The sequence below is a fragment of the Sorex fumeus genome, unplaced genomic scaffold (assembly GCF_029834395.1).
Source record: "Sorex fumeus unplaced genomic scaffold, SorFum_2.1 ptg000008l, whole genome shotgun sequence".
Lineage (NCBI taxonomy): Eukaryota > Metazoa > Chordata > Mammalia > Eulipotyphla > Soricidae > Sorex > Sorex fumeus.
This window is the reverse complement of record NW_026606065.1, coordinates 5,138,055-5,152,050: the sequence shown is the minus strand read 5'-3', so window position 1 is coordinate 5,152,050 and position 13,996 is coordinate 5,138,055. Positions and strand designations below refer to the sequence as shown.

At 41.7% G+C, this 13,996-nt stretch overlaps 1 protein-coding gene across 2 annotated transcripts in view; it reads left to right on the top strand.

Annotated features, from left to right (window-relative positions):
* BCKDHB (branched chain keto acid dehydrogenase E1 subunit beta) overlaps positions 1-13,996 on the top strand; it is a 426,555-nt gene that overhangs the window by 282,922 nt on the left and 129,637 nt on the right. The window lies entirely within an intron of this gene.

Below are 13,996 nucleotides of genomic sequence, written 5' to 3'. Positions count from 1 at the left end.
TATTAAACTAAAATCATTCTAATTATTAAACTAAAACAAATCTGTATAGTTTTAATACTGGGATTACAAAATGAATGCTGTGATGTAGGATTCTGGTTGCTTGACTTATAGTTTTCAACTTTGATCTGATTAGATTGACCTCATTCTTAATTAGATTCACACAGTTCACTTTCAGTTTGCTTTAGTTCCCCAATAATTTAGTTCTTATTGTTTTCAACTGATACTTTTTATATTAATGTCTATATAAAATAGATATTACCTTGTCAAGCTTATTTTAGTGTGTAAATATTGGTCTTATCTACTGACGTTATGTAAAGGTAAAGGTAAAGGCCCTCCCGTTGATCGTCGATTTGCTCGAGCGGGCCCAGTAACGTCTCCATTGGAGACTTTGTTGTTACTGTGTCTGGCATATCGAATACTCTCGGTAGCTTGCCGGGCTCTCCGAGAGGGGCGGAGGAATCGAACTCGGGTCGGCCATGTTGGCCACTTGTAAGGCGAACGCCCTACCCGCTGTGCTATCGCTCCAGCCCCTAACGTTATGTAAAATCAATTTTATTTACTTGAGTTTCTAGTATAATAAATGACTTGTAGCACTGTAGCACTGTCATCCCATTGTTCATCAACTTGCTTGAGTGGGCACCGGTAACGTCTGCATTTGTCCCAGCCCTGAGAGTTTAACAGCTTCTCCTCTCGTCCTTCCCAGCTCTGCCGTATTGGAGGCTCATTCAGGGTCAGGGGAATGAGACCCGTTATTGTTACTGTTTTTGGCATATTGAATTCGCTATGGGTAGCTTGCCAGGCTCTGCCACGTAGGCAGGACACTCTCGGTAGCTTATCAGGCTCTCCGAGAGGGATGGAAATACTGCGTTACTCTCTCCTGGGAGCTTTGTTTTATAGTCTCTGGATAAGATCTAAAAAGTGTTTTATTTCACACTTGCTATATTTTTGTTTGTTTGCTTATTTTTGGGCCATACCCAGTGATACTTAGGGTTACTTCTGGCTCTGCTCTCAGGAATTACTCCTGGAGGTGCTTGGGGACCACTTGGGAAGCTGAATATCAAACCCGGGTTGGTTGCATGCAAGGCCTATCCACTGTACTATCTCTCCAGCCTTTGCTATTTTTAAGAGCTTTGGCATTCTTATACATTTTATAGGCTATTGAGATATTTATGTGAAAATAATCTTCAGCCACTGCTATTGTAAAAGTGAAAAAAGTGTATAGTGTTCAATGTTTTAAAGTGGATATTGTTTATAATTAGTGGAAAGATTTAATATTTGTTATAGTTAATGTCTGTAGTCTTACTTGACATCCACATACTTGACATGGTTACAGACACTTCAATAATATTCTAAACTGTTATATTTATTTTTGTCAGATGGAATCAGATGGACTTTGTAAAAGTGATGTTTTTAATAGTCACTTTCATATAAAGTCAGATAATCGTTTTTCTTCCAAAGAATCAAATATTCCAAAATATGGTTAAATTGGAGCCTTTCCTTCAGAACAAACTTTTCATTTACAACACATGTTTCCCACTTATCTGGGGCTTTTATTTATAGTGTGATTTGTCTTTTTTGTGGGGAGGACCCACATCTGATGGTGGTCAGGGTCTGTTCCTGTTCAGTGCTCAGGAGTGCCTTATCCCCTGCTGTATATCTTCCAGCCCTGTTTATAGCATGAATAGTGCTTCTGTGTGGAAATGTGGTGCTTTATCTTTGCACACTAGCTGATATGTGGTTGGGGAGAGAACTTTAAAAATTTTTTTATGTGGCTGTGCTCCACCAGAAAGTGATTTTCTGAACACGGAATAAGTTCTGAGCACCATCAGCAGTGACTCAAAATAACAAACAACAATAGCACCAAAAAAAAAAAAACCCTAAAAAAAAAACCCTTGGTATACTTTCTATCTAAAAAAGAATTTGTGATGATTATAATAGAATACACGTCAGAGTCTGGCAAACTCCCCGTGGCGTACCCAATATGCCAAATACCAGTAACAATGATGGGTCTCATTCTCCTAAATAGCCTTGAATATAATCTCAGGGCTAGGATGAAAGAGACGTTACTGGGGCCTGCTCGAGCCAATCGACGAATAACAGGATGATTTGTGATAATAGAATATATAAATGTTAGGGTTTTATATGTATATACATTTATAAATATGGTCATACACATAAATATAGTAACACTCTTTATTTGGTAATTGGTAGTAACTTTAGGAGAGGTAGAGGAAAATAGAAGAGGGAAATTATTTGCATTTATATCTATACCAGTTTGCTCTCATGGCGCTCCCATTTTATTACAAGCGACAGGTTGCAACTTTCTCTGATCCTGGAATGTGAGTCTGTTTTCTTAGGGTTCTGTGTTAATGTTAAAGAGGAGTAGAATTTTGTTTTCCTTATTTATTGAATCACTGTGGGAAAAGTTGCTAAGCTTTCAGGTTTAAGTCTCAGTCATGCAATCATCAAACACATTTCCCTTCACCAGTACTTATTTTTCACCACCAAGAACTCCAATATACTACCCCCCTCAACCCTCCCAATGCCTGTGAGGCAGATGAATTCTAGTTAACACTCTATCTACTTTGATTTGATTCATTGTTTTGACAAAAGATGCACCATTATTATTTAGAGTTTACACCCCAAAGTCAGACCTGCTGAAAAGGCATTGTGAAAGAATTTGTTTTCTACAAGAACCAAATGATGTCGTGGCCACGCGATTTTGGATTTCTGGTATTTTACTTATTAAGCCTGGAAGTATTTCTGCCGAGAGTCCGATAATTATGAGATTGGTTTCTGTGGCTCTGGAGCCATAGCCGTGCCGGAGAGCCACTTGTGGGGGGCAACTCGTGACCTCAGTGGGGCGTGAAGGACAAGCCGGGAACGCCCCCCTTCCCATGAGGTTTCAGTCGCCCCGCCACGACCGGCTCATATCTGGCTTTCCAAAAAGCTCCGAGGCGCTGCCTTCTTGCTGTGCAGAGGGAAAAAGGCGGAAGGGAGCAACACCCTTTCCCCTCCGGGCTGGCATGGTGTTGTGAATCCACGCATAGTCCATTCACTTTTCTGCCACAAGCTGCCGAGCTCTGCATTAAGTCCTTGTGCTTCTGGAGCCATGGCCCTGCTGGAGAGCCCCTCGTGCGGGGCAACTCATGACCTCATAGGGCGTGAAGGAGGAGGAGTAGAATTTAGAGAAATGTATTTTATGAGGAAAGTGATGCATCAGACTTGTGAGTTGGTAGCCTTGTTATTTAATTTTGTGTTATTATGCTTTCATCATGTCATTTCTTATCATGTCATTTCATCCAGCCATTTCTACCAGTTAGGAAACTGGAAGCGAGCTTGGTATTTCTTTCTTTTTTTTAAATTTTTTTTTTTATTAGTGAAACACCATGAGGTACAGTTGTAGATTTACAATTTTTTGTGCTTGGGTTTGATTATACAATGATCAGATACCCATCCCTCCACCAGTGCCCATTTTCCACCACCATGGATAATATCCCACCCACCTCCATCCCCCCCTCCCCCCCCTGCCTCTGTGGCAGGGCAATCCCCTGTGTTCTCTCTCTCCTTTTGGGTGTTGTGGTCTGCAAAAGAGGCATTGAGTGGCAAACATGTTCAGTCCATAGTCCACTTTCGACATGCATCTCCCCTCCTGGGAGGATCCTCCAAACACCCTTTATTTGGTGCTCCCTTCTCTATCTGAGCTGCCCTTTCCTCTAGAATGCCCGACTGGCCACTAAGAGCTTGGTATTTCTTAATCACTTTGGGTCTCTGTGACTCTCTTCATTGCTGGTCAGGAAACTGCAGCTGTTTTCCCTTCATGTTATCAAGAAACCAAATCTTTTGACACTTAGCATCTTTTCTACTCTACAGAGATGCCTTTAATGTCCTCTTGGTGCCGAGTGGTAGTACAGTGGGTAGGGCATTTGCATTGCACATGTGGTCTACCTGGGCTCAATCCCCAGCACCCCTATGATCTCCCAGCTTCCCCCCCCGCCCCAGCCAGGAATGATCCCTGATCACAGAGCCACGAGTCATCCCTGAACACCACTGGGGATGGCTCAAAAACAAGTCCTGTAGCCAAACACACATTAAGAATAAAAAAATAAAAAACAAAACCACAATTAAGCCTTTCTCCTTCATATTTACAAATGCTACAGTAGTCACTGTGCTTTTATATGTTTTGTGGTTAGTACTGTTTTATTGATTGTTTTTGTTTTATGATAAAGTCAGATGCCTTGGCTTTTAAAATGAAATATTTTAAGCTCAGTTCTAAAATGCACATTTCGTACTAATCAAGAAAAAACTACGAAACCAAACATTTCCAAAAGGGACATTAATCTACTGTGCACAGTAAAGTGACTGGGAGTATTGAGAAGTTGATTAATACAATCTAAATTTAACTCTGTTTTAAAAATATAGTAATAAGCCTTAAGACTTTTTTTTATCATTTTTTTTTATTAGTGAAACACCATGAAGTACAGTTATAGACTTCTAAATTTTTTGTGCTTGGGTTTCAGTTATACACTGATCAAGACATTTCTAAAAAAATTTTTTTATTAGTGAAACACCATGAGGTACAGTTGTAGACTTACAAATTTTTGTGCTCGTGTTTCAGTTACACAGTGATCGAATACCCATCCCTCCACCAGTTCCCATTCTCCACCACCACTAATCCCAGTATCCCTCCCACCCCCCATTCCCCCATCCCCCCATCCTCCCCTGCCTCTGTGGCAGGGCATTCCCTTTTGTTCTCTTTCTCCTGTTGGGTGCTGTGGTTTGCAAAAGAGGAATTGAGTGGCAGTCATGTTCGGTCTATCGTCTACTTTCAGCATGTATCTGCCATCCTGGGTGGATCTTCCCAACACCCTTTATTTGGTGCTCCCTTCTTTATCTGAGCTGCCTATACCCCTAGAGTGTGCAGCTGGCCTCCAAGCCATGGAGTAAACCTTCTGGTACTTATCTCGGCTATTCTTGGGTGTTAGTCTCCTATTTTGTTACTTTATGTTCCCCAGATGAATGCAATCTTTCTATGTCTGTCCCTCTCTGACTCATTTAGCTTAACATGATACTTTCCATGTAGTACCACTTGTATGTAAATTTCATGACTTCATCCTTTCTAACTGCTACATAGTACTCCACTGTGTAGATATACCAGAGTTTCTTTAACCAGTCATCTGTTCTTGGACACTCAGGTTTTTTCTAGATTCTGGCTATGGTAAACAATGAACAAACAAATGCTGATGTCACTTCGGCTATACATTTTTGCCTCTGGGATATATTCCCAGGAGTGGTATTGCTGGGTCAAATGGGAGCTTAATTTCTAATTTCTTGAGAATCGTCCATACTGTTTTCCAAAAGGGCTGAACCAGTCGGCATTCCCACCAGCAGTGAAGAAGGGTCCCTTTCTTGCCACATCTGCGCCAATACAGTTGCTTTTGTTCTTTTGGATGTGGGCCAGTCTCTGTGGTGTGAAATGATATCTCATTGTGGTTTTGATCTGTATCTCCCTGATGATTAATGATGTAGAGCATTTTCTCATGTGCATTTTTCCCATTCGGATTTCTTCTTTGAGAAAGTTTCTGTTCATTTCGTCGCCCCATTTTTTGATGTTTTCTTCTTGTGGAGTTCAACCAGTACTTTGTATATTCTTGATATCAACCCCTTGTCGGATATGTATTCAGCGAATATCCTTTCCTATTCTGTAGACTTTGTATTTTAGTCACAGTTTCTTTTGAGGTGCAAAATCTTCTTAGTTTAATATAGTCCCATTTGTCTATCTCTGTTTTCACTTGCTTGGCCAGTGGCGTGACATCTTTGAAGATACCATTAGCTTCAATGTTGTGGAGGGTTTTGACAACCTAGTCTTCAATGTACCTTATGAATTTCGGTCTGATGTTGAGGTCTTTGATCCATTTTGATCTTACTTTTGTACAGGGCATTAGGCAGAGTTCTGAGCCCACGTTTTTGCATGTAGCTGCCCAGTTTTGCCAGCACAATTTACTGAAGAGGCTTTTCTTGCTCCACTTCACATTTCTTGGCCCCTTATCAAAGATTAGATGATCATATGCTTGGGGGGAGATGTCAGTATATTCAACCCTGTTCCATCGGTCTGCAACTCTGCCTTTGTTCTAGTACAATGCTGTTTAATTATTACTGCTTTGTAGTAGAGTTTGAAGTTAGGGAGGTTGATTCCTCCCATTTTCTTTTCGCCAAGAATTGCTTTAGCTATTCGTGGAGGCTTATTGTTCCATATAAATTTCAGGATTGTTTGCTCCATTTCTTTGAAGAATGTCATGGGTATCATAATAGGGATCACATTGGATTTGTACAGTGCTTTGGGAAGTATTGCCATTTTGACAATGTTAATTCTCCCGATCCATGAGCAGGGGATATTTTCCATTTCTTCGTGTCCTCTTTTATTTCCTGAAGTAGTGTTTTGTAATTTTCTTTGTACAGGTGCTTTACTTCCTTAGTTAAGCTAATTCCTAGGTAGTTGATTTTCTGGGGCACAGTTGTGAATGGGATTGTTTTCTTCATGTCACTTTCTTCTCTCTCACTATTTGCGTATAGAAAAGCCTTGGACTTTTGGGTATTGATTTTATAGCCTGCAGCTTTACTGTACAAGTCTGTTGTTTCTAGGAGTTTCTTGGTAGAGGGTTTAGGGTTCTCTAAGTATAGTATCATATCATCTGCGAATAGTGAGAGCTTAATTTCTTTCTTTCCTACCTGGATGCCCTTAACATCTTTTTCTTGCCTAATTGCTATTGCAAGTACTTCCAGTTCTATTATTGAACAGTAGTGGAGAGAGTGGGCATCCTTGTTAAGACATTGTTTGAACACTAAGCATCAAAAGTTGCCTAGGGACAAGAGAAAGAAGCGGTTTAATGTTACTCAGGGGAATTATAAAACGAACTGAGTGACCCTAAAAATCATAAGCAGTTTATTCCCTCAGTTCTACTTTATTGTTGTTGTGTATGCCATACCTCGTGGTGCTTAGAGGCTACTCCAGGCCCTTTGCTTTGGGGGCTGGGGAGGAGATATTGTTTAGATGTTCCTGTGATTGAAATTTGCCTTTTTGCAAGGCAAATGCTTTCAATTTTGTCACTTAGTTCGGAACACAATATTAAAGAACTAAGGAAGAAGTCTTAGGAAACAACAGTGTACTAGAAAGCCTTCTTTTTTTTTTTTCTTATCAGTTTCGTCAATTTTTTAAAAAAATTTATTTATTTATTTTGAATACCCATCCCTCCCCAGGAACCATTTCCCACCACCACGGATCCCTGTAACCCTCCCATCCCACCTCCCCCATCCCACCCTGCCTCTGTGGCAGGGCATTCCCTTTTGTTCTCTCTTTCCTATTGGGTGTTGTGGTTTGTAAAAGAGTTAAGCCTGATTTTCAGGGAGAAGCGTAGGATAATTTACTTTTCATTGATCACTTTATATATAAGGAGATGTCACGCGGCCATGTAAGTAACAGTCCTGGTTCTTCCTGCATAACCGAGCTATGCTTGTACAGGCTCATGGTCACCGGGGTTCCATCTGGAGGAGGCGGGATGCGGAACCTACCCCATCTGGGACTTCCTGGTGATCTCGGCTCTCTTTGGGACCTGGAGCATTCTCCGGGAGCTGTGGTGCCCCCCCCCCCCCCCCCCCCCCCCCCCCCCCGCGCCTTTCTTCTCTGCGGCTGTGTGCTGTAAAGATGGCCCTGGGGGGCGGGTCGTGAGCGTGACTTCCGGAATCAGAGGTTCCCTGTGGGCCGGGGCAGTCCCGGCAGTTTGGAGTGAAAGTCCTGTTCCTGCATGCTCGAGCTGTGCTTGTAGTGTCTCATGGTCGCGGGGTTCCATCTGGAGGAGGCGAAGCCTTCATTCTGAATGCGTTTTGTAGAAAGACATTCTCTGGGGCCTGAAGGTATGGGCATGGTAGAGTGACTTAAGGATATCAGTGGTGAGTGTTAAATTTCCTGAAAAACTTAGTAAATTGACACTGATATTCCAAGCTGCTTTTTACTCGGTAGGGCCAGCCAACTGAGTCTCAACTCGTTGCTGAGTCATAGGTGGGTATAGAGCCCAACTTTTATGGGCTGTAGTGACAGAATCAGAAGGTTGAGGGTTTGCAAATATTTAGTTGTCTCTTCTCAAGATGTTTTCCAAACCTGAAAGCTGTGTTTGGGGCGTGAAGCAGGAAATATATGAAAACAGAAGCCACATCACTTGAGGCTCCTGTGACAAAAACCAGTCGCACTTTCATTTGAAAGCTGAGGAAAGTTGCGTCTTACGATTCGAGACAAACCAGAAGTAGATCAAATCTTCTAAACTCACAACACAGCCTCTCCCCTTCTCAGTTCCTCACTGGGCTAATGTAATTTGCCTTCTGCACTATTTCTCGGCAGAATGAGAATCAGACTTACCATCCTCTGGAATCTCTAAGATGAACTGACGTTCCATTAAAAAAAATCACCCAATACATAAAGAGTTGGAATTTTTAGTTTAAAACAAACAAAAACAAGAAGAAAGCAAATACTTTAAAGCAAAAGCAGGATACAGGTGATCCTGATATTAGAGTTAGTTGACAAGCACTTTATGGATAATGGACAAGCTTTCAAGATAGTAGGAAAATTAGATCAAAAGAGGTAGGAAAGTATAGAGTTAGCTTAAAGAATTGGTATGTGTGTATGTATATGTGTTTATGTATTTGGCTCAAATAAACCTTATAGGACAATAGGAATTATGAGAACTCAACTGATGTCCAATACAAATATATTGGACTTAGCAGTTGATAGGTTTGGAGCGATAGCACAGCGGGTAGGGCGTTTGCCTTGCACACGGTCAACCTGGCCAACCCAGGTTTGATTCCTCTGCCCCCCTTGGAGAGTGCAGCAAGCTACTGAGAGTATCTCGCCTGCATGGCAAAGCCTGGCAAGCTCCCCGTGACGTATTCGATATGCCAAACACAGTAACAAGTCTCACAATGGAGACGTTACTGGGCCCGCTTGAGCAAATTGATGAACAACAGGACAGTGACAGTGACAGTTAATGAATTAGAAAGCAGTTAATAGAAAATGCCCAATAGAAACACAGAGAAAAAAGAGAGTAATGCAGAAAAGAGCTTAAAACACATTTGAAGGTCCAGAGAGATAGTACAACAGGTTAAGCTTTGTGTAGTGTACCAACAACCTGGGTTTGGTCCTCAGCACAACGTACGGTCTCCTGATCACTGTCAGGGGTAATCCGTAAGCAGAAAGTTAAGAGCAGCCTCTGAGCACTGCTGGTATGGTTCCCAAACCAAAGCTAAACAAATACACAGAATTAAAAAAAAACACATGTAGGATCTGTCCAGTTATCTGTCCTATATTATATAGTTTAAATCCTAGAAGCAGAGCTTATGAACCAATTAGAAGTAAAACCTGGAAAAACATTTTTCCTGTTGCTTTTTGAAGATAACCAGCTCCTTCAATGAGTTTTGCAAATCCTGAGAGGGTATTCACAAAGAAAACCACACTCCATGAACACAATGGAATGACAAGGATTTCTGAAAGTGCCAGCCTCAGATGAAATGAGCATAGTTTGGGCTTATAGAAATTGAGACAGTTTATTCACTAGCACCTATAACTGAAAGAAATATAAGGGCGCTCCTTAGACAGCAGGAAAAAGATCCTAGAAGAAAGACAGGGACCTCCATGATAAAGATCGTTGGAAATGATCACTCTGGATAAGAACTGCTTGCTGAAAACTGGTAAAGGAACCAACATGATGACCTTTTAGTACCTGTATTGCAAACTAAATGCCCCAAAGGCATGAGGGAGGGGGGATGAGGGGGGGGAGGGAGTGGGGGAGGGAAGGGAGAGGGAGAACTGCCTGCTATAGAGAGAAGCTTGGGGGAGGATGGTGGGAGGGAAACTGGGGACATTGGTGGTGAGACATGTACATTAGCGGAGGGATGGGTGTCGGAACACAGTATGACTCAAACGACCATGATCAGCTTTGCAACTCTGTATCTCATGGTGATTCAGTTAAGAAAAAAAGAAACTATGTTACACCTACACAATGGAAAAATGACATGGAGAGTATCATGCAGAGTGAAATGAGACAGAAGGAAGGGACAGATGAGAATGACTGTACTCATTTGTGGGATATCAAAGAAAAAAGTAATATGAGACTAGCATCCAAGGCCAGGGAAAACAGGTGATCAGGACAGTTCACTGGTTGGAAGCTTGCCACAAGTGTGTGGTGGACAAAGCACAGTTAGGCTAGAGAAGGGTCCAGTGTGACAATAGTAGTTAGAAATGATCACTCTGGACAAGAACTGAGTGCTGAAAGGAGGTAAAGGGATATACACGATCACCTGTCCAGTATCTGTATTACAAAGCATAGTTTCTGAAGGGAGGGAGGGAAAGGGAGAGGGACAGCCTGACCACCGAGTCAGGCGGGTGGGAGGGGTCTGGAGGGAAGTTGGGAACATTTTTGGTAGGAAATGGCGAAGTGATGTGTATTGGAACATTATATAACTGCAACCCAATCGTGAACAGTCTTGTAACTGTGTTTCTCACTGTGATTCAATAAAAAAAAAGAGAGAGAATTTAAAAAGAAAAAGAGGCGGTAGAAGGCTAAAATAATTATAACATTATATTGCTACAAAGATAGGTGAATAGCCCCATGGGATAAAATTGAAGACCCTAGAACTGCACATGTTGTCATCTGATTGAGGACAAAGTACACAGTGTAATTCAGAGAGGAAAAGGTTCTTTCAGTCAGTGATGCTTGCTTACTTTGATACAATGGAAAATGATTATATAGAATAAATTGTGTGTGTGTGTGTGTGTGTGTGTGTGTGTGTGTGTATGTGTGTTGTCAGGTGTTAAACCCAGAACCTCACAAGTGTTCTAACAATTAGCTGCATCCCTGGTTGTTATTACCTATGTTAATTCCAGGTGAATTGTGAAAGAAAAAAAATGATTATTTTGTGAGGATAATTAACTCTCTTTAGGATGTATTGGGCAGAGATTTCTTACATAGCAAACAAAATTCAAAACCCCACAGAAACTCTTAATATTAAAATAAAAGGTTGATAAGATAGTCTTCACTAAAAGTTAGAAAATCTATTCCGGTAAAAGTCCCCAAATAGGCCCCACACAGAATTGAAGAAACTCATGGAAGTTTATATCATGAAGTGTAAAGTGTTTTTAAAATCCAAAAGGAAAACTGATACTCTGATGGAAAATATAGGCATATGTCTTTAAAAGTTTTTGAAAACTTTAAAATTTTTGAAGATATTTAGATGATCAATTTACATATGCGTTTCTCAATTTCTTTAGTCATCAAGATAGGCAAGTTAAATCATCCATGAACTAGTAATGCCACCTAATCATGTGAAAATGCAAAACAGCCCCAGTATTGTAAGCTAGAATGTCAACAACCCATATACTCTAATATTAGTATTGGAAATATTTTCTAACAAATATAAAATTGAAAATACATCAATTTTAGTTGGTACAGCTGTTCAAAAAATTACATTATTTCCCTGAAACCTGTCACTGTCACTGTCCTCCCATTGTTCATCAATTTGCTCGAGCGGGCCCAGTAACGTCTTCATTGTGACAATCGTTACTGTGTTTGGCATATTGAACACGTCACGGGGAGCTTGCCAGGTTTTGCCGTGTGGGCGAGATACTCTCGGTAGCTTGCCGGGCTCTCCGAGAGGGGCGGAGGCCCTGAAACCTGTCACTGAACAATTGTATATACCTAACAAAAATGTATCAGTTCAAGAATGTTCATAAGTTGAAGAAGACTGAGTACAAGAGCCAGAAAATGCAAAAATACGAAAATAGACATTATTGATTGACAGTGAGAAATCAATAAACTAAACATTTCTTGGAATGTGTTTTCAGTTCAAATAAAATTTGGTTTAAAGCCAGCCTCCAATAAATATATACTGTGTGATTCCTCTTCCATAATGTTTAAAACTAGTCTGGATGTTAGAAGTCAGACTTTTGACTGTCACTTTGGCCAGCAATAATTGGACAAGAGCATGAGACAGTTGGGTTGCTGTCAACTTGCTTGTCCTGAGTGCTGATTATATACATTTTTGAAATCTGAAAATCTTACTTTACATACTTTTGGGCATATATATATATATATATATATTTTACATTTAACCAGGAAGAAACAAAGGGAAAAAAGCCAAGAAAAAGAGCTGTCTTCCCATTGATTAGTTTCTTTTACTCCATATTGTAGGGACTCCCCCCCCCCCCCCTTAAATTGTAAGATCCACATTCCCCATTTGTTGGGGTTGGAGTTTGGGGACAGTGTGGTTTCCCGGGATGATTTTACTGCTCTCCTACTTGAGCCTCATCCCAAGCCCTGTAGGGATCGTTTTTGGACACTCAGGGAAAGCGGCTGTGTGCTGTAGCCAGGAGTTCTCGTCTTGCAACTGTCTGCACCCGTTGTTCAGTTCCCTAGATGACCCAGCTCAGCTGTCATCTTGATAGAAAACAGGAGCTTCTGCGTGGAGCTGCTCTTCTTCCCGGGAGTAAGAACGGTGGGTAAGTGATGCGGGCTTTAATGGACTTTCCTGCTGAGACACAGGCCACATTCAGCTTGAGTTAAATAGCCAGCCACAAGCTCAGCAAAGCAGAGGCCAAGCTAAGTTAGCCTTTGAGGTACTGTTTAATTTAAAGGGAAGGAAGATTTTTTTCCCCCCTCCTTAATGAGTAGAAATTCAGAGAATCTGCCTTGATTCTTCACTCTCTTTCTCTGGAGAGTGAAAAGCTTTGAAATTAACTGAAGATTTGAAGAATCACACAAAAATCAGCAAGTTTTTTTTTTTTTTAAGGGAGATCACATTTGATGGAACTTGGAGCAGCCATATGCCGTGACAGGATTTTACCAGGGATGGCGGTGTGCAGAGATGAACTTTTACTTTTTATTATATGTAAAGCCATATATTGGCTCTGTCCATATATTTGTAGGAATGGCCTTCTGCATGCACTCTGAGCTCCCTGAACAGTGCTCAGGAAATCTGGGTGGTGACGATGGTGGTGGAGGGAGGTTGAGGCAGTGGGGGGGGGGGTGCCCAGTACACTCCCAGAGCAATACTCAGCAGACCTGTTGGCTCAGTGCTCTGGTGCAGTGACTTGGTGCTGGCCGGGCCCAGTGTGCTGGGGGCCCCAGGGCTACCCTGGCAGTGCTAGAGGTGCAGGTGGTTCTGTGTTGCCAGGGATTGAATCTGGCACCTAGCAGATGTCTCGTGTGCACTCTCTCCTGATATTAGTATCAGGAGCTAATACTCTGGGCTCAGGAGTTGATACTTTGATTAATTATTTGTTTTTGATTTTATTTTGAGGCCACATTTGGCCATGCTTAAGGCTTACTCTAGGCTCTGTGCTCAGGAGTCACTCCAGATGGGCTCAGGGTGACCCTATGGAGTGCCAGGATCAAACCCGGTCAGCTACGTGCAAGGCAAGCTGTGCTCTCTCTCTCTCTGGCCCCAGAATTGCTATTTTTAAATGTGCGGCATAGAACTTGTCTGTTCTCCACGTGCTGCAGTGCTTCCCGGCAGTGAAAAGCCAAAGTTCTTACCAACATCTATTGGGATTTATTTGGTCTACCATAACATTCCACACCTAGGCCCATCCACCCTCCCGTAAATACTCTTGGCGAACTGAGCTGAGTAGCTGTGAAGTCACTACTCAAATATTTTCATATTAGGGCCTTCTCTGGCCAGATTGCTCAGTATTGAGCCCACTCCTCCTTCCAAGTCTCCCATTTATCCTTCTTTTCCTTTACAGAAATTAGCATCACCTTTGCACTTCATGTGACCTTTATTATTTATCATGATCACAATCACGATCATCCTGTTGTTCCTGGATTTCCTCGAGCAGGCACAAGTAACGTCTCCTTTGTCTTAGCCCTGAGATTTTAAAAAGTGCCACATTCAAGGTTCTTTCAGGGTTAGGAGAATGAGACCCATCCTTGTTATTGCTATTTGGCATATTGGG